At 37.5% G+C, this 20,688-nt stretch overlaps 2 long non-coding RNA genes across 2 annotated transcripts; one reads left to right on the plus strand and one right to left on the minus strand.

Annotated features, from left to right (window-relative positions):
• Positions 1-1,639: 1,639 nt before the first annotated feature.
• On the plus strand, positions 1,640-19,965 carry LOC121095294. Its single transcript, XR_005830062.1, has 3 exons — positions 1,640-1,651; positions 2,329-2,332; positions 19,860-19,965. It is a non-coding gene; the product is annotated as an uncharacterized LOC121095294 (long non-coding RNA).
• Positions 3,891-19,937, minus strand: LOC121095325. The gene is made up of 3 exons (XR_005830070.1): positions 19,855-19,937; positions 6,861-6,867; positions 3,891-3,900 (listed from the first exon to the last, which is right to left on the minus strand). It is a non-coding gene; the product is annotated as an uncharacterized LOC121095325 (long non-coding RNA).
• Positions 19,966-20,688: the final 723 nt, after the last annotated feature.

Consider the following 20,688-nt stretch of genomic DNA (forward strand, 5'->3'; position numbering starts at 1 on the left):
CATTTTATGGGCTATAGAATTATCATTTCTAGAGGAGAAGCAGAAGAATCATTTGTTATACTGAAAAAGGATGTACACTTTAACTTGAACAAGTATACTCCATCTGCCAACCATCCGTTTCTGTTGGTGAGTACAAGAAACAAGTAGAGCCATGTCTTTTAGTGATGGCAATAGCTGGGCAGTACCCTTACCTCATTTGATCATTTTATCTTTACTTACACTCGTCCCGAAGATGTCATTTTACAGAAAATCTTTTCAGTCCCCAGAAATCCAGCCTGTCATTCTGAGCAGTGAATTGGTATAGACTACAGGTATTCTGAACACAGGCTGAGTAAGTCCCATTGTTCCCGTAGAAGCCAACACTGAGGCTAGCCAACATTCTCATTCCAAGAAGAATCCAAACCACCCTCTCTAGTTATTTTGTTATTGCAAGGGAAAGTATACTGGGTCTGGCTGGGATGGAGTTAGATTTTTCATAGCAACCCATATGGTGCTGTGCTTTGGATTTGTGAGTAAATCAGAGTTATAACACACCAGTGTTCTAGCTGTTGCTGAGCAGTGCTTACACAATATTGAGGATTTATCTTTTTTCCCACTCTGATTCCCCAGTGAGTAGGCTAGGAATAGGCAAGAAGTTAGGAGGGGACACAGCCAGGACGGCTGAACAGTCCAAAAGAATATCCCCTATCATATGATAATCATGCTCAGCCATAAAAGCTCAGGAAAAGGAGAAGGAAGCAGGGATGTTCATGGTCATGGTGTTTGCCTTCCCAGGTTACCATTGTGTATGCTGGAGTCCTGCTATCTAGGAAGTACCTAGTTGTCTGCCTGCCCATGGGAAGGGGTCTAAGGATTCCTCATCTTGCTGTGCTTTCAAATGCAGCTTTGCTTTGCTTATTAAACTGGATTTTTTTTGTGTGGTTTTTTTTTTTTTTTTTTTTTTTTTTTTTTTTTTTTTTTTTTTATCTTGACCAAGTAGTTCTCTTACTTTTGAGCTTCTGATTCTCTCCCCTATACTGCTGGGGGAGGGCATGAGTGAACACCTGGGTGGATGCATAGTTGCACCCGCCACAGCAAGGCAAGTCAGATATATGGAAATAGGATGGGCATGCTTACCAGTGATCCTCTATATTTATGGCATGTGCTTTCCTGAGAATATGTTAAAACACAAGTTATATTCCCAAGTTATTTTCCTTGGGCATAGGTGCTGTTCACGTCTGAACACTTCTGTTACTCTTTAGCAATCTTCAGTGATTCAACAGTGTATGGCTGTCATGTTAAGAAGGGGGGTTCCTTGAACCCTTTATACTTGATCAGCCTATCAGTTTGCAAGAAAGACGAGACTTTTGTATTTGACCAGCCTGTCTGCTACCTGCGTTTTGACAGTCCATGGTATCAGAGGGTGAGTCGATGAACCTATTCAGGGACCCCCGCTGACAGTTATAAAAATGGAATTCAGCTGAAGATTTTTATTTTACAAAATGCAAGTATGTGACAGAATAAGGTTCAAAGATTGCCAGTGATAATACACTGACTGCAAAGCAAGCTTGAAACAGTACACTATAACAGCATAAGTTAGTCATAAAGTTCTTATGCAAGAGGCACCCCAATGGGGAAGAAAGCAGGTTCAGCCTGTTGACTGATCCCAGAAGTTATGATGGAGTCTTCCCTAACTTCTCTCTTTCATGTACTTTTTACACTTCATACTGCATTGCGTATTCATTCATCATACACAAGGTTGGTTACAAGTTTCTTGCTTCTAATGCAAATTATTGCATATCCTCAGATAGCACTACTGAGATTTATTACTACGTATGCTCTCCAAGCAGGGTTTTGCCCTCTTTTGGAGGAGGGCTATTTGAGTTGGAGGTTGCAATCTCCCACTACCACAACTACCTTTGGTCTACTCTACTGTCAACTAATTTTCTGTGCATTGCAACACCTTATCAGTTTGGCCAGAACTTTCTCACTTGGAGGTTTCTTTCTGCATACTTTAGATAACAGTGTTCTTTTCCTCATCTGTTCTTTGCTTCCCAAGGCTGACTTCCTTGATTAGAAGTCCTTTCATTCATCAATCTTGACTACTTAAGAGGGTAGGTCACCTTGACCTAAACTTTGTGCACAGAAATGTTTAACATATAGTTAAACACTAAATCAGAGTTTGGTTATTCAGTAGTTTAGACAAAAACTCCCCTCTTTTGAACTTATTTCAGTCCATAACCAGTTCATTTTCTTCACATTTAGGTGGATCTTGGGTGACTCTAGTCACACACATTTTTGTTACAGATTGGTATTACATACCCAGTGAGGTGTAGTAGTACCTTGGAGGCAGGTAACTTTAGGGGGAAGGTGTGTGTTAGTATTACAATGAGATTATCTTGTCCCAGGAAAGCAATTTCACAATTGTTGGCTCAGCAATGGACATCTCATCAGATGTATTGTACCATCAAGTTCCCGTTTCTGCAGGGGGAACAGCAGAGCCTGGCTGTGGTGTCTCCACTCTGCTCCATCCTCTGTTACTCCTGTCAGCACCTGCTGAGCTGGCAGGGTGTGTTGCTTAGGGAGCTGTGGTGATGTAGATTCCATGCATGCCAGCCATCCTGAAAGCAACAGCTATATTTTACCCTAAAAACCTTCCTGTAATATTATTCTTTTAGGTCCCAGTTTTCTCTAATTCCTCCCCACCGAAGTAATTTTCCCACAATGGCCTACAAATACTCTGTCAAAACTAGCTTTGGGACTCAAAATGAAGAGACAGGCTTAGAATTACATTTTCTGTATCTAAAATAGAATTGAATGTATTTATTTTCTCGGAATCCCTTTCATGTCATATGCAGTCTAATTAAACATTCTTCATACAAGCTGTTTATAAATGATTTACAATTTGACCTAGCAAGCTCTGTTGTGACCTATCCATAATGTTAAATTACCTTTCAGTTCTTCTGTTGTTAATAAAGTGACAATAATAATTACAGCAAAAATAAAATTTGGAGGAGCATATAGAACTTTTATCTGTAGATCTCTCTGCACTTTGCATGTGGGATAAGAACCTAATAATTGTGTTGCACCTCAATATCCTTTATGTAAAGTGGAAAGTATTTAATGTTCATCCTTTACATTCTCTCTCCAGCTTATTATTTCTGCTCTGTGGGGTTTTATAGTATGTTAAATCGTGTTGTATAGTAAGACACACTCACACTGTGCTCATGATTATATCAGTAGGGCACATTATCCCTATTTGTAGCAAGAGTCAAATCATGCCATTACTGAAGTGTCTTATTTCCTATGCTTTGTTATTCACATACAACAGTTAAATATCTTTCATATACTAGGACCATAAGTATAACTTAGATGTTAAAATGTAGCAATTAATTCAAGTTATGTGGATATTACCTTTATTCATTCCTATAAAATCCTATTTTTACAAATTCTGCTTATTCTCAATTCAGCTACCACTCTGTGGGGCTCACAATCCAAAGATTAATACAGGATTATATACATTTTTTTCAGAGTGAAAGCTTACATTTAAGGAAGAAACTGCAGTAGATTAATCACCTTTAACTTTTAAGGTGTGAAAGAAATTGAAGTAAAACATCTCAGAGCCTGATATGCATTCTATTAAGTAGATTTGTTTTGCATTTGTACACTACTTTACAAAAGAATTGTAATTAGGACTTTTGGAGAGTCAGGCTTAACATTCATTAATACATATTTATATATATAAGTGGGTATATATATCTTTATGTACATGTATAGCATATATGTATACATAGGCATATATGTATACATATACATAGAGTTTCAAATCCAAGAAAATGCTTATGAAATCTTTAGCCTTACTGCAACTTAAGACAATGCGTAAATATATGCTCAGATTTGAAGCAGTTATGGTCTTGCTGACTTCAAACAAATCTTTTTGTTAATTTGTAAAGGAAGATGAAAAAATCTGGTGCTCCTCAGAATGAAATTGTTCACTTCATTGGAAAGACAGTGCAAAGTTTACCAATTAACCTTACCTTTTTTGCTGTCCAAAGAATTGCTACTTGTTCTATTCATTAAAACATGACGTGAAAATATAACAAGACCTTATTTTATACCTTATAGTTACAGCTAGAAAAAAGTCCCAAGTAAAACTATTTTCCCCCTTCAGCCTTAATCCAAATATTTAGTATATGTTATTTCTAGCTGCTGTGTTATATATTTCTCTATATATGATGAATTATTGCTACCAGAGTATTTTCTAGATTTCTTATAAGTTTTCTTGGAAAGCACTGTACACAGGTCAAAATTACTGAGTTGATAGGAAAACCTAAATGATTTAAAAATAGTAGATATAAAAGGGAAAAAATACTAACATTGGAGAAAAGATGGATGGCAGTAGTGATATAACACTATTTGTGTTTGCTTGCTTTACAGACTGGGGAAAACTTTTAACTGTACTGAATGTAAAGTATGCCAAATCTAAAAAATACGAAAATAATTATGTGTATGAAAAACATGCTATATATACCAATACTGACTGCAAATGCAGTGCAAGTAGTAATTTCTTTCTCCTTATAATTCAATGAATGTTGCATGTATAGACAAAAGAGTACAAAGAGCAGACCATTTCTCGTCAGCAATCCTTGGCAAGTTAGAAACTTATTTTTTTACTCTGTTTGCCGTGACATATGGTTTGCAAGTCCTCAGGCAGTACTGTACTTCCAATTTTTTTGTGTAAGTGCATAGAGTGAAACACGGTGGGAGTAAATATGCTCTTCCAGAAAAGTGAATTGCAAAGTTTATCTCAACATTTCATATATAATCATATACAATACATAGTCCAGTGAAAGTCTGCTCATGATAGCAAAGAAATGCAGGTAAGTATAATAATTAATATGTTTGACATTATTTCAGTGAAACTGCTCTTATGTTAAATGCTGAAAATTCTAAGACTTGCAAATCTGAGGGGTGTGAGTCTAAATAAGAGAAAAAAATAATTTTCTTTTTTCACTGTTTTATTTTTCTTCCTTTTTAACCAGGTAAAGAAGTCAAGCTGTGAGATTTTGTCCAAGGTCACACAGATCTCTGGCAAAGTTAAGAAATAACTCTTCTGTGACCTGATCTGTGTTCTAGGTGACTAACCTTGTGACTAAGGTCAAATTATACTTTCAGATAAATCCCACAGTTAAGTAAGACTAAGTCTCAAAAAATTCTACAACTATAATTATGGCATTCTAAAATGCAACATGCTTCTTTTGTAAAACTCTTTAATATCAACTAATTTCACTTAATAGCTGCAGACAATATATACAAGAAAAGTATCTGATAATTGTCTGATTTCTTAATTATTTTTAGTTTGTAAATTATTTACTAAGTCACTATGTTATAGATCTAAATTTCACATCAATATTCCTTTCAAAAACTTTTCAAAACCACAGAGAAATCACTAAAGTAGTGAGCCTTTTCTTTCCTGAGCTCTTTCTATAGACTACATGACTTTGCAAGGTGTGCATCTATGCTTAAAACTTCCATCCACTTCTCCTTAGCTATTAAAGCTAAACACTTTTTTTGCAGTCAGTACTAGTAAATATTTTCTGAATGTAGCTGTCCTTAATCCTGTAGAACAATCAAAGGCCTCACTGACAGTTTCAGCTAGTGTACAAACTTTTTGGACAATATTCTCAAATTATGTTGATTTTAACTTAGTGCCTACAAAGCTTTGAAAATATAAAAATGTTGCTCTCTTACCTGTTCTTCCTTTTATTCTCCTTGTTATTTCTGCTAAAGAATGTTGCAAAGCCTCTGACCTCAGTGGGCTCTGGGTCCTGGAGATTCCTTTGTCCCAGCTGCTGGAGCCCCGCCCAGGGCATCCTGATACCCAGGGGTCTCCATCCCAAGCTGAGGGAAATGGCTGCTGTTTGCAGGTCCAGACAGTGGTGAGGTTAAGTGTGTACGTAAGACACGCATGCAAAGGACACTGACAGGATCAGCTACACCAGCTACCACAGACAGGGCACTGCCCTGGGACTCTACTGTCACCAGCACTCATGGAAAGCACAAGCACCGACAGCCAAGTCCCCTTCTTACTCTTCAGCTGGTAGAGACAAGGACACCACTAAAAGCACACACTTGACACTACAGATTTACAAGTGCATGCAGAATCATAGATTTCCTGGTCCATCTGACGCCCCTGCCTGGGTCCTGGGCCCATCTTACCTGCTCCATAGATCTCCTACTTGCCAACTGGTCCATCTTGGCACTCGCTAACAAACATGCACTCACGTACCCATCTTACAGGCATCCTGCACTCACAGATCTCCCCAAATACCTGCACAGGTCCTCTGCCTGCCTGATACCCCTGATCAGACCTGGGGTATCCTCCTGAATGGTAGGTCCAGTTTAATATTCCCTGGTGAACAGATGCACACACATACTTGTCTCACAGGCACCCTGTACCCTGAGGTGCCTCAAGACCCCAGGGAAAGGGTCTCCTCCTACGTGCTGGTTAGTTCAGCTTGAATTAAACAAGTGCACTCCCACTTTGGGTTAGGGTAAAATACCAACTCCCTGATGATTGCATCCAGGCACATGGGCCCTGGGCCCTGTGGTCCCACACCAGCTGCTGGCACTAAAACAGACCAGACCAGACTAGAGCAGAGTAGAATAGAATAGAATATTTCACTTGGAAGGGACCTACAGTGATATCTAGTCCAACTACCTGACTGGTTTGGGGCTGACCAAAAGTTAAAGCATGTTGTTAAGGGCATTGTCCAAATGCCTCTTAAACACTGATAAGCTAGGGGCTTCAACCACCTCTCTAGGAAGCCTGTTCCAGTGTCTGACCACCAGCCATGTCACAGATGCACCAGTCTTGTCACACCCAGTCTGACTCCAGTTACTGGCCCTGAATTAACTCTGTTGGTCTCTCCAGTTGCAAAACATTCCCTAGCAAGTTTTATACAGTCCCACAGGCCCCTCTCAAATATCTGTGATGCTTGTGATGATTTTATTTTCCCTTTCTTATTGGTTACAAATTCCAGGCTGACCATCTCCAAAGGTATGCCTGGAGTTTCTTAAGTCCATCAATTAGTTGCTGAAGAGTATTGGTCTTTGTTATTGCTCCTTTTATCACTTGTCTATCAGGTGTATGTCTCTGTGTGTTTTGTTTATCACTTTCCCCTGTTACTTACAACTCCCTTTGAACTGAAAAAGTCCTTGATCTGATAACCTTAATGAAGTGTTCTTACAGTCCGCTTTCCCTTACAGTTTCCATAGCTTAAAATGAATTGTAGACATGGGTGAGGGGACAAAAAAATGCAAGGAAAATTGGTGCCAAAACCGTTTTCCTTTACTGATCGAATGTGCTATCATGGTGTGAGACTCACCTGAAAAGGTGGTTCTGAAAAAGAATATGTTCCATACTAACTTTTCAACTTTCCCTACAGCAGCTGCTTTGCTTAAGGGAAGACTGTAAGAAGTAGGAAAATGCAGCGATCCATCTTTTCTTACTTATTCCCAGATTCCAGCAACCAGAGCCACAGTCAGATTATCATTTATTAGTATCCTTTTTTTCATAGCATACAAGCTGTAATTGGGCCTTGTCAGTATTTTGTGGATACTATATTTGCTAGTCACATGATTTCCCAAGAAGCCCACTGTTTATGGATTTCTCAGCAGCCTAATCATGAATAGCTGTCAATTAATTGCATGCTTATCTGCCCATGCAGAGTACCTGCATATTGAATTTTGCCTTTTTGTTCACTTTTATCTATTTTCAGAACAATGTATGCTATAGCTGTCACAAGAATTTAACAAACTCTAAAACATCATTTACTCTTTACATTTTGTTTTAATGCCAGTATCCTCTTTTTCCATTTTATGCTTTCATCTAATGATTTTCCATGAATAAACCTAGGTTTAGCAAGAGTTTATTTACATTCTACTTTCATCACCTTCTTCAATAATTCAATGCATATGTTTATTGCTCTCTGTGTGAAGTACAAAGTAATTTAATCTTGATTTCTGATTTTAATGTTAGATCTCCTGGTTTTAGAATCTCTTACTACATGTCCATTTAATAAGTACTATAGTTCGATGACTGTTCAAATCAGAAATATACTTTTTTACAATTATGCACTTGCATTGCTCTCAGGAGAGCTTCACTGGCCATGCTACTGAAGTAATGAACAGAGACGAGAATCATGCCCTGGATTTTTAAAGGAACTTTATTGAATGAACTTTAGGCAGATGTTTTGACCAAGTTGTCAGTTTATTTATTATATGTTTTCCAATACTTTGGCTCACTTAATGAAATAATCTTTCTGCACATGAAATAATCTTTCTGCACAGCAATCAGAATTATATTTTTTTCTACAAAATGACCTTATTACTTAATTTCCTAACAAACTTTTCAAAACTGAAATCTTTTTAATGTTTAACGTAACTGAGCTCTCAGCTCACAAATTCCACCTTCAGTGGTTTCCTAGGATACCAACACACAAGCACAAACAGAAAGTAGCACAGAAAAACAAGGTAGAAACCTGCAGCACTTCCACTTTTTTTGAATCCTTTCAAACTCTTTGCATTCTGACAAACATATTCATGTTAAGAGCATGATAAACCTCAAACAAAACAGCTGGTGATGGGCTCAAGCTATAACTCGTATTTGTGTCATTTGTAAAGGTAGACAAAGTTCTCTTGAGAATTCTGAAAAGAACAAATGAAACAAAAAATAAGAGCTTTTGCACATGCTGCATCATGACTTTGGAAGAATGAAGCAGGAACAACTTATCAAAATTCATTTCAGGGCACTGCTTTAATAGCAATTGAAATAAATGGGGACATATTAACTGGCTACAGCTGCTAAAGTGGTAGCCAACAAGTGAAAGGCAATTATAGAATGCATTATGGATGCTTGATGGGTGACATTTTCAAATAAAATGCATTTTCAGCCAAAAACAATGTTAACATTCATCTCTCACCCCACAGATGTTCCAATGCGCACATGTATGTATACACATGTACACACAAATCTAGACAGTAGCTACATAATTTTGGGAAAAGTGGAACTTAAAAAAATGTATTAAGGACTCCGAGTGGACAACTCACAGTTATAAAGTTGAGTGAAAGGACAGATGAAGAAAAGAGAATGGGAGCTTTTGACATGTAAGCCTGGCATACTTAGATAAAAACAATGGTGGTATCAATGCTAAAATGTTTTATTCAATTTTGTTATACTATTTTCAAAAAGAGATAGAAACCTAGAAAGAAATGTAGAAAAAAATGCCTAAAACAATGTAAGAGCTAGAAAAAAAATCTGCACAGCAAGAAATGAAATGCACTTAGTCTTTGTACTTAATCAAACCAAAACCAAGTGAAGACCAAACAGTGCGGTGACCTGATTACAATGTATAAAAGCCATCATGGGAAGAAAATACTGTATACTTGAATAAAAGGGTTTATTAATAACCAAAAGAAGAAAACTAAAATTTGGTAAAGTAGGAAATAAGGCAAAAATTGCTATTAACAGGAAGCATGATTAATGATTGAAACATGATCATAAAGAAAATGATCTCTCTTAGTCTTACTACACAGATCAAGATTTGTGGGATATCATTCTGGTTCATAGTTACCTTTGTGTTTGACTGTAACATAAGTGAAATTCAGGAACAGTGACTACAAGATCATTAGACAAGTTTTTTGTTCTTCCAGCACTGAATGCTACAAATATTTGACTTAATAGAGATTTGTCTGCACTTACACCCATGTTGCAACATTAGTAATTTTGATGGTAGCTCAATTTAAGAAACTGGAACCATACTTATTAAATATATTTACAACTACTCAGTGTTTCAGCTTTATTTCAAAGATAGTTACTTGTTACCAGGTTACTGGAGACTTCATAATGCACAAAAGAGCTTTGATAGAAGGTATGATAGTTTTCCAAAAATGGGAACTGTGAATGAAATGCTGGCATAGGGAAGTTAATGGATATTGTAATGTTGATTTAATTAGACTAGCATTGCACTGATCTTTTGGATAGGCAGACAGAAATAAATTGAGAAAAGTCTGTGTGGCAGAAGGGAATCAAAACTTGCTTAAGAAAACCAAGGATTTAAATGACAACAGCATATAAAACTGCCACCATGGATTTTTTAATGAAAAATGATCTTAGAATCATAGAATAGTTCAGGTCCAAAAGGATCTTTAAAGATTATCTCGACCAAAGTTCCTGCCACAGGCAAGGAAATCTGCCACTAGATCAGGTTACTCAAAGCCACATTCAATCTGATCTTGAACACTTCCAGGGATGGGTCCTATCAATTGCCTTTCTGGGTTCTAGGCAATCTGTTCCAGTGTCTCATCACCCACATTGCAAAATTTTTTTCCCTTGTTACCCAATCTAAATCTACCCTCTTTTTGTCTAAAAGCATTACCCCTTGTCCTGTCACTACAGACTCTAGTAAAAAGTCTCTCTCCATCTTTATTATAAGTCCCTTCTAAGTACTGAAAGGCCACAGTGAGATCTCCCCATGGCTTCTTGTCATGGTTTAACCCCGGTTGGTAATTAAGCACCACGCAGCTGCTCACTCACTCCCCCCTCACCCAGAGGGATGGGGAGGAGAGTTGGAAAGGAATGTAAAACTCCAGGGTTGAGGTAAGAACAATTTAATAATTGAAATAGAATGAAAATGAAAGAACAATAATAACAATGATGACAATAACAATTACAAAGAAAAGGGGAAGGGAAGGAATAAAATCCAGAGGGAGAAGAAGAAAGAAACACGTGGTGCACAACACAACTGCTCACCACCCACCGACCGATGCCCAGCCAGACCCTGAGCAACAACCTGCCCACCCTGACCAGCCCCCCAGGTATATATACCAGGCATGCTGTCCCATGGTATGGAATATCCCTTTGGCTAGTTCAGGTCAGCTGACCTGGCTGTGTCCCCTCCCAATTCCTTGTGCTCCTCCAGCCTTTTTGCTAGCAAGGCCTGAGGAACTGAAAAGTCTTACATCAAAGCCAAAACACAGCACCATGCTAGCTCCTAAGATAATTAACTCCATCCCAGCTGAAACCAAGACATTTCTCCAGGTGCACAACCCCAACTCCCTCAGCCTTTCTTCACAGGGAGCATATTCCAGCCCTCTTCTAATTTTCATGGCCTTCTTCTGGGCCTGCTCCAATAGATCTGTGTCTTGTACTAAGGGCCCCAGAGCTGGATGCACTACTCCAGGTGAGGTCTCATGAGAGCAGAGCAGAGGAGTAGAATCACCTCCCTTGACCTGATGGCCATGCTTCTTTTTATGCAATTCAGGACACAATCGGTTTTCTTGGCTGCTTGTGCACATTGTGGGTTCATATGTAAAATTTTATCTACCAATATCCCCAAGTCCTCCTCGACAGGGCTGCTTTCAATCTATTTATCACTCAGTCTGTACAGATACTAGTGATTGCCCCTACTCAGGTGTAGAACCTTGCACTCGGCCTTGTTGAACTTCATGAGGTTCACATTGACCCATCCCTCAAACCTGTCAAGATCCCTCTGAATGGCATCCCTTCCCGCTAGAGTATCAACTGCACCAACTCATCTAGGTGTCATCTGCAAATTTGCTGAGGGTGCACTCAATCCTGCTAACAATGATATTGAAGAGTACCTCTCCCAGTACAGAGCCCTGAGGGACACCACTTGTTACAGAGATCCATTTCAACATTGCGATGTTGACTGCAACTTTTTGGATGTGGCTATGCAGCCAATTCTTTATCCATCAAAGAGTCCATCCATCAAACCCCTATCTCTCCAGCTTAATGACAAGGGTGTTGTGTGGGATTGTGTTAAAGACTTTACAGAAGACCAGATAGGTGACATTGGTTGCTTTACCTTATCCACCAACACAATCACTCCATCATAGAAGGCCACCAGATTAGTCAGACATGATTTGACTTCTGTGAAGCCATTATTGGTTGTCTGTAATCACCTCCCTGTCATCCATTCACCTTGACATAGCTTCCAGGAGGATCTTTTCCATGATCTTACTGGCCATAGAGGTGAGGCTGACTGCTCAGTAGTTCCCAGGGTCCTCCTTTTTACCCCTTTTAGAAATGGATGTGATGTCTCCCTTTCCCCAGTCACTGGGGACTTTGACTGACTCCCATAACTTTTCAAATATGATGGAAAGTGAGTGGCTTAACATCTGTCAATTTCCTCAGGACCCTGGAATGCATCTCAGCTGAACTCGTGTATGTTCAGGTTTCTCATAAAGTTTCAAAGCTGATCTTCTCCTACAATAGCTGGGACCTGGCTCCTCCAGTCCCTACCTTGAGATTTAGGGACTCAAGAGATGTGGGAATTGCTAAGTACCTCAGCCTTTTCCATGTCAGTTGTCACCATATTGCCTTTCTCAGTTATCGGGAGGGGTAGATTTTCTTTATTCTTAATTTTATGACTAATGTATCTGTAGAAGTCCTTATTATTCTTCACATCCCTTTGCCAAACTCAGCTGCAGGTGTGATTTAGCTTTCCTGATGCCATCCCTACACTCCCAGCCAGTATTTCTGGCTGACCAAGTTAAAACATGTTTCTGTTTGACCAGGAGGTCATTACTCAGCCACTTACTCAGACTTTCCTTGTGTGAGCTCAGTTCTCAAAACCTACCAGTTATTTGGGGAATAAGTAATAATTATGCATTTTCAAAATATTGCTTTATGAACAGCCACTGGGCACCTCTGATAATTCTGAAAATAACGTTTGCTTTCAGCTTATTTTAGTAGCAGAGAAAACTACTAATCCCTGAAAGAGATAATAGTGAGTGGGGATTCTGAGCACTCCTTGGTATGGATAATGAGAGATGGCAACATGTGGGGAAAAATAATTTACCTTTCCCAAGTCCTATCAACCAATAAACTGGAAACAACAACATTTTGTAAGCATATTGAAAGACTGCACAACAGTCTTTAGGCATGCTAAGTGCTAGTCAAAAGTAGAGTGGCCTGTACCACAATTTAAAGCTGTCAGCTGTTTTGAAACAGAAAAATGTATCATTGAAATTATAGTGACAACATAAATGTTCATACAAGTCAAACTTCCAGGCCATTTAACGTTATTCTTACCCATCTGGGTCCAACCTGAAGTAATTTTCCTGTTGAAACTCCAGCTGCTAACAAAAGGCATAGATGTTATGCATTTAAAAAGTTCAAATAGTAACTGATACTGAGATAGTAGCACAATAATAATCAGAAAGGGGACTTTAATCTTGACTATCTTCATATTATCCAATTAACACAATGGGCTTTTGTTTTTTAAGTGAAACCCAGTTGTTATTTTTTTCCCAATGTCTCTCATTTGCCTAGGTCTCCTTGAATTAAAGAGATTCCCCAAAGTAATATATGTAGGAAATCAAATTATATATATAAAATAATACACAAATATGCATGAGTGTATATATGTCACACTATACTTTTTTTTATTTAGGATGTCAGGTAGGTTTCAGCTGTATAGATATTTCTATATATTTTCCAATATTGAACTGATCAGTTAGATTTTGCTACCTCCAATACAGAGCTACAATTTAGAATACACCAAAAGATTAAAGTTGTTGAATACATTTCTGATTTCTGAAATTATGGTATTATGCTGGGTAGTGGCTAACAACAAAACAGAAACAATTTCACATATATATTAATTTCTTCTATTCCTAGATGTTGGGAAAAAAATGGTGTCTATATATAAAATGATTTTGTTGATATGCACTTTTTGGCAGAAGTAGCAGCTCTAGATAGAGGTCATTATAATGCTAAAAGTGCTTTTGAACATGTGAGTCTTCCTTCTGTCTCATGAGAATTATGTAAAGCAGATATGATTTCTACAAATTAGGAAATAGAAAAACCCTTCATAGTAAATACTTGCTTTTGAATTCCATAGCATATAGGATAATCAGAGTGTATACGTTTTTTGTGTATGATTGTGGAGGATATATATACATATTTATTTAAATTACCTTTTTGTTAACTGTCTTTATTATTGAAACTGTTGTTCAGGTTTAGTTAACTTCTTTTCCAGCAAATGGAATAAAGAGATTTAGGTTATATTTGTTTTATTTATTTTTTTTCCCTGGGAAAATTTGGCTTCTAGCCAATGGCTACTATGACCAGTTTTAAAAAATATCTGCGCAATTTCTGAGTTTTACTCAGAATCTTTGGCAACTGGACCCCTGGAAGATGGCCTTCAAGCATACATTTTCAGACTCAGCATTGAATATTCAGAAAAGACTAGGTTCTACTAATATTAAACTACATTTCCAAAACTAAAGGGAATTGGTCGCCTTGAACTCTAGATCAGACCTGTTAAAGGTACCATCATGCAGGAGATCACAGTGTTAAGCTAGCAGGTGCCCTGCTTTTTAATGGAATGTGTATCCCTGTAAAATACATGGATGAAATTCAGTACCTGAGGACATGATTAACAGAAATTCAGCTAAGGAGCTGTCAAGCAGAGATGCGACAAGATTGAGTGTGTCATCAGAAAAAAAAAAAAAGGAAAAAAAAAAAGCAAAAAAAAAAAAAAGCAGCATTAGACTGGACTGGAGAAGGTATCAGAGTCCTGAGGGCACCACCAGACCTGACTGGCCTTGCCCAGCCCTGCATTTCCCCCTGCCTTCTCCCACTCTCCCCACAACCCAGAACCCCATTTCAACCCAGACTGGGGCTCAGTCCCTGTCTCAGGGATGATTTAGTAGTGCAAAGCTCCAGCACTGTCTCTCATTTTGTTTTCTGCATTGATGTTGCAGGTAGCTGTCTCCAGTGCTCTGTTCTGGATGGACCCCCTTGTTCCCCTGTTTGCTCCTCACCTATGAAGTCTGTCCACTTTTGGCTTCTGCGTTTACTTACTATGATTTAAAAACTACAGTTCTTAATTCAGTTGTTTAAAACCTGAAACTAGATCTCTGTTGTGATTATGCTTTCAGTGATTATACTTTCAATCCAGGGTAAAACTAATAAGTGAGAAGTCAGAAAAAAAATGTTGAGAATGATAGGCCAGTTTTGCATTTATAAATGTCTCTTAAACACTCTTCTGACTGTTGCATGTTTGAGGTCTGGTCTGAGCTGAAGTAGCTGGCAATCTCTCAACAGCAGACCACCAGCTACTGAGACTCTAGAAAATATGATTCAATATTTTCCAGTTGTTTTTGATCTTGTTTCACCTAGTGTTTAAACAAGTCGGAGCAAAAAATGTCAAAACCATCTTTATTCTATTTATGCTTTGAGAACTAGCCTGTTATAAACCATACCACATAACTGCATTCTGTTATTCATAACTGTGAAGATAACTTCACAACTGTCCATACACAAAGAGATGTATGCATGAGCATATGTCTATATAATTTAGACAGCTTCATTGGAGAAAGTTATTTAATTAATTTGTTCTTCTGCAAACCCTTCAGTTTATAGCATTTGTCTTAACTTTGTTTGAATTTTCAAGAAAAACTGCTCTGACTCTGGTGGCCAAAATAATCACCATTGATATTTTAAATAATAATAGTAAATATGGTCAAGGGACACAAATTCGAGAGAGAAAAGTGATAAACATGGAATAGTGATGTTTAAAAATAAGTCATTATAAACTGATACTTAAAAAAAACAAGAGAAGAGATATTTAAAGGTTATATGATGCAAAAATAAAGTACCTACATACTGCTACATCCTCTTTAATCATAATTACCATTATCTATTGTACTATTCCAGCTTCCTTTCCCCAATCTTAAAAAGCCTTTTACAAATGAACCAAAACCAAAGCTAAATAAATTTTCCTCAAAATAATTTGATGTGGTGTTTATAATCTGCTTATAATTATGCATCATTTTATGTGCCAGATCAATTTTTAAAGGTGAAATAAACTTCTACTAAAACTCATACTCTCCCTGGTTGACAACAACTCCATGGAATGACTACCTGGCTATCACTTTATGATTTGGAAATTTGCCCATAATCACAATAGTAATTTCTGTTCCCATCAGTCTTAAAGGACAATCTGTATACATTACACAGGCATACACTAACAGGAGAACTTGTTCCATATGTTTTTTTTCACATATGGTTAAGAGTATACTCCTAGGCTCTTAAAAAAATGTTCTTGCTACCAGTTTAGTGTTTTTTGGTTGGTTTTTTTTTTTTTGCTTCCCCTCTTTCTTTTACTGTAAGGACATGTGAATGATGTCACCCACATTTCCAGATATACAGGTCTGGAAACAACATTGGTAATTGACTTCTTTTGCTGGGTCTACACTTGAATGTTAATGAACTTCGACAGGTTCCCTCTAAATATTGACTGTATTTTGGAAATTATTTGCTAACTAATGACAACAGAATTTTACAATTAGAGTATTACAGTTAAGAATATACTTATATTTTAATTAAAAACAAAAATATGGACTTTTAGGTATAAATTCTTCTTAGCCTTCTCCATTTATTTAAGGTTCAACACTAAAGGTTTTTCTTGTTATGAGTCTTAAGATGTAAGTGTAGTGTTGTCTGCAAATTATGTAAGTGCACATGCCCATATCTTTCAAAGTTCTTGCACAAGGTTTCATTGCTGTCCTGGTTTCAACTGGGATGGAGTTGATTTTCTTTTTGGTGACTGGTGCAGTGCTGTGTTGTGGCTGTGATATGAGAACAATGTTGATGGGACGCTGATGTTTTTAGTTGTAGCTGGGTGATGTTTGTACTAAATCAAGGACTTTTCAGTTCCTTGGGCCCTGCTGGCAGGAGGGCGGGAGGGGGCACGGGAGGTTGGGAGGGAACACAGCCAGGACAGGTGATCCAAGCTAGCCAAAGAGGTATTCCATACCATATGACATCATGCTGAGTGTATAAGCTGGAGGAAGAAGAAGGAAGGGGGGGACATTTGGCATTATGGTGTTTGTCTTCCTGAGTAACCGTTAAGTGTGATGGAGCCCTGCTTTCCTGGAGATGGCCAAACACCTGCCTGCTGGTGGGAAGTGGTGAATGAATTCCTTGCATTGCTTTGCTTGCATGCGTGGCTTTTGCTTTACCTATTAAATTGTTCTTATCTCAACCCTTGAGTTTTACATTCCTTTCCGATCCTCCTTCCCATCCCTCTGGGTGAGGGGGGTGAGCAAGCAGCTGTGTGGTGCTTGGTTGCCGGCCGGGGTTAAACCATGACAGTTGCAAAATTCCTCTGAATACAGCAAATCATTTGTTCTGTACCTTTTCATACATAGGACCTGATGAAAAATCTGCCTTCTTTACTACTTGAATGAAATGGAAGTTTTGTCTGATTTCCCTGCAAGTTGAAACCTTACATTTGTTAGTTTGTGAGTATGTCTTTCACACTTCAGAGTTCCATATATAAGTAAATAATTTTGCTTCTTTGCTTCCAAAAGCCTGATTTAATTTCTACTGAATTTTGGGGATTCTTATATTCTGACAGACTCAGGAATCTAATAAAAATCACTGTCTGTGCTGTGCCAAAAAAAATATTGAGTCCGTGTTAAAGAATTCAAAATATAATTGTAAATAAGATGGAACATGCAGGTGAAACAGAAGCTTTGAAGGAGAGTAGATGAGAGGAATAACAAAATAAATTATAATCAGTAGGAATAATTCAATCCACCACTGTGGATTTGTACAGTTGATTCTTTCTGTAGCTGCTCTTCAACTTAATTTTCAATGGCTAACTGATTTCTTTTGTTTAGAGAACATGGAAATATTAAGAAGCATCAACTCTAAAGGCAGCAACAATCAAAAGAAGGAAATAAATAAAAGGTTCTAGTCAGAACTGTATGACATAATATTTCAAAATCAACTTAAACAATAGAAATACAAGGTTTGTAAGGTGACATACAATTGTTTATTTTATCATGTAGCTAAAAATTGAGCAGATTTGGCAGGAGAGAAAAGCATAGCCACAACACTATCAGCAGGTCCAGAGCAGGTCTGTTTAAAGTCAACATTGTTCATTTGTACCAAATAACCCTGTAATTATTTAGTAGTTGTTAGAAGGTAACTTCAGGTAATGACACAAATTATGGGCGACACAAATGATTTGAAGTTACTAGACTTGCAGGGGTTTAGATGCAATGATACATCATTTTTCAAGACAGAAAAATAGCATGTAATATACCCTATTATTATATAATATTTATAAATTTAAAAGGTCTTTTATATTTCAGGACTTTCTACTGCAATTCAGAGGTATCACTTTCCTTTTTTGTCAGGACTGGAATCAGATACTACTTTTTACATTCAGAGTAATCTGTTTTATTGTTCATGTAAGTGCAGTAATTAAAACAGTTGTTGCAATCCAGTACTGACTGATTTGATAGTCTGGAGATGTCCTGATGTCAAGATTGCAGTCCTTCAACATGCTAATGTTCCTAATGAAAAGGAGCTGGTTTTCAGTTTGGCTGTGTTTTTTTCTTTTCTTTTTTTTTGCTGTGTCTTTTGGTGGCCTTTTTTATTGTTGTTGTTGTTTTGGGTTTCCAAGTTGGTTTTTTTTGTTTGGTTGGTTGGTTTTGTTTTGTTTTGTTTTGTTTTGTTTTTAATAAATCAACTTCCATATTCTACCATCTTAACTGCTCTAGGCAGAATTGTGGTGCTTAATTACAAAGTGTCATAAATTCTTATGCCATTTGTAACTCTAATAGTGAATTATCAGTAAGATTTTTTCTGACAGCACTAGGGCTGTGGAACATTGAAAGCAAAATTTCACAAGTTAATGGCCTGCTCTTTTCTGACAGCACACCAAGATTTCAACACTATTAACTAACACTTTGCTTCGCTCAGCCACTGAACTGTTGACAAGACCACTTTAGCAAGTCTGAATAGCAGAAAAAAAATCAAGCAAATCAAAAGCCAGTTTGGAATGAGGCAGAAAAACAGACTAAAAAGATGAATCAAAGAAAAAAAGTTTAAGAAGGAAAACAAAGCAACTTGGTATGCTTTGATAACCCTTATTAATAATATATCAATACAATGAATTATATGTTACGATTTTAAAATTTTTGAACAGATTTTCTTCTCAATACTGAAGAAACAATCATCAAATTATTTCAGATTGGTTTAGAGGTTTGATTCCTCACAGATGGGACAGTGCTTATTTTATTGAACTAGCTTTGAAAAGTGAAGAAACTCCAAAATATTCCCCATGGAGATAAGTTAATTTTATAAAAATTATTCACTATTGAAATACTGATTCCTGCAGGGATTGCAGGAAGAGGTCCTTTAAGAGCATGAAAGAGATATTAACACCTTTCATTAATCACTAAAATCATATGTTTAGATGCAATTACGAAAATATACTTTATGCAAGCTCAGTAGGTTACTAACACATAGACTACAGCTCTTTAGTTTGAGACAATCCATCTAAAATTGTATTTAGGTATTACGCTTATCTGTTAAATATATGCACATGTACATATTTGATGACCACGAGTTACTCATACACAATGGCAGATCATTGAGAAAACCATGTATGCAACTTTCTCAAAAAAATTCTTGGAGTAAATAAAACCTAAGTCTTGCCCAGCAGCAGTGGCAACATAATATGAAGATTTTGGTGAAGTGGAGGAGTGTATGATTACAGGTTCAGACTTAATTGTGTATCCAAAGCAGCACATCAGAAAAGGTCTGTAAAACAAAGCAAAGTTTCTGATGCACTGCATGGAATCTTGTGAATATAGATATTAGGGAATGCACCTACTTCTTTGTTAAGTGATCTGCATGCTCAGATTTTTTGGCAGATGTCCCCATTCTTGTAGTGAAAATGACTTAACATTTGCTTGTAATCATGGTTCATGATGTTTTCTTTGCCATTTGTTTTTGGTATGGCAGACTGAGTTAATTATCCCCACAGTAGCCCTCATAGTGCTGTGCTTTGTACTAGGAACTAGAAAGGTGGTGATCACACCCCAGCATTTTGGCTACTGCTGAGCAGCACTCCACAGCACCAAGGCTGTCTCCCCAACATCTCCCCCTCACCAGTAGGCTGGGGATGGGCAAGATCTTGGGAGGGGACACAGCCAGGACAGCTGACTCAAAGTGACCAAGGTGGGCATTCGTTATTTATTACTTTTGTCTTCCAGAGCAACCACTACATGTAGTGAAGCCCTGCTTCCCAGAAAGTGGCTGGACATGGCCTGCTGATGGAAAGTAGAGAATAACATCTTTTGTTTTCCTTTGCTTCCATGTGTGACTTCTGCTATTGTTTTATTAAAGTGCCTTTATTTTTGCCAGCAAGTTGTTTTTTGTTTTGTTTGTTTTGTTGTTTTGTTGTTGTTTTGTTTTGTTTTGTTTTTTTATTTCATTTCTCCCTCCCTTTTCTGCTGAGAAGGGAAAAGACAGAGCAGTGTGGTGGGCACCTGGCATCCAGCCAAAGTCAAACCACCACACATCACATCAAGCAGAATTTCTTACTGTCTGAAAGCATGTTGGAATACTGCACATGGTTTCAAGGAGATGCCCATGTTAGACTGAGGAGAAACTTTTGGTTTGGTGCAGCCCATTCATAGCTCAAATCAAAGAATTAAAAAACATTTGAGGGTAAGGAAAAAAGTAGCAGCTTTTTAATTTATATTGTTTAAAAAATTCAGCTTTGCTAGATTTTGACATCTCTATAGATGCCTTAGAATTCTTATTAAAAATAACAATGGACTAAAAAAATCTGTAAATTGATAAAAAATATGAAT

This window comes from Falco naumanni, chromosome 1 (assembly GCF_017639655.2).
Source record: "Falco naumanni isolate bFalNau1 chromosome 1, bFalNau1.pat, whole genome shotgun sequence".
Taxonomy (NCBI): Eukaryota; Metazoa; Chordata; class Aves; order Falconiformes; family Falconidae; genus Falco; species Falco naumanni.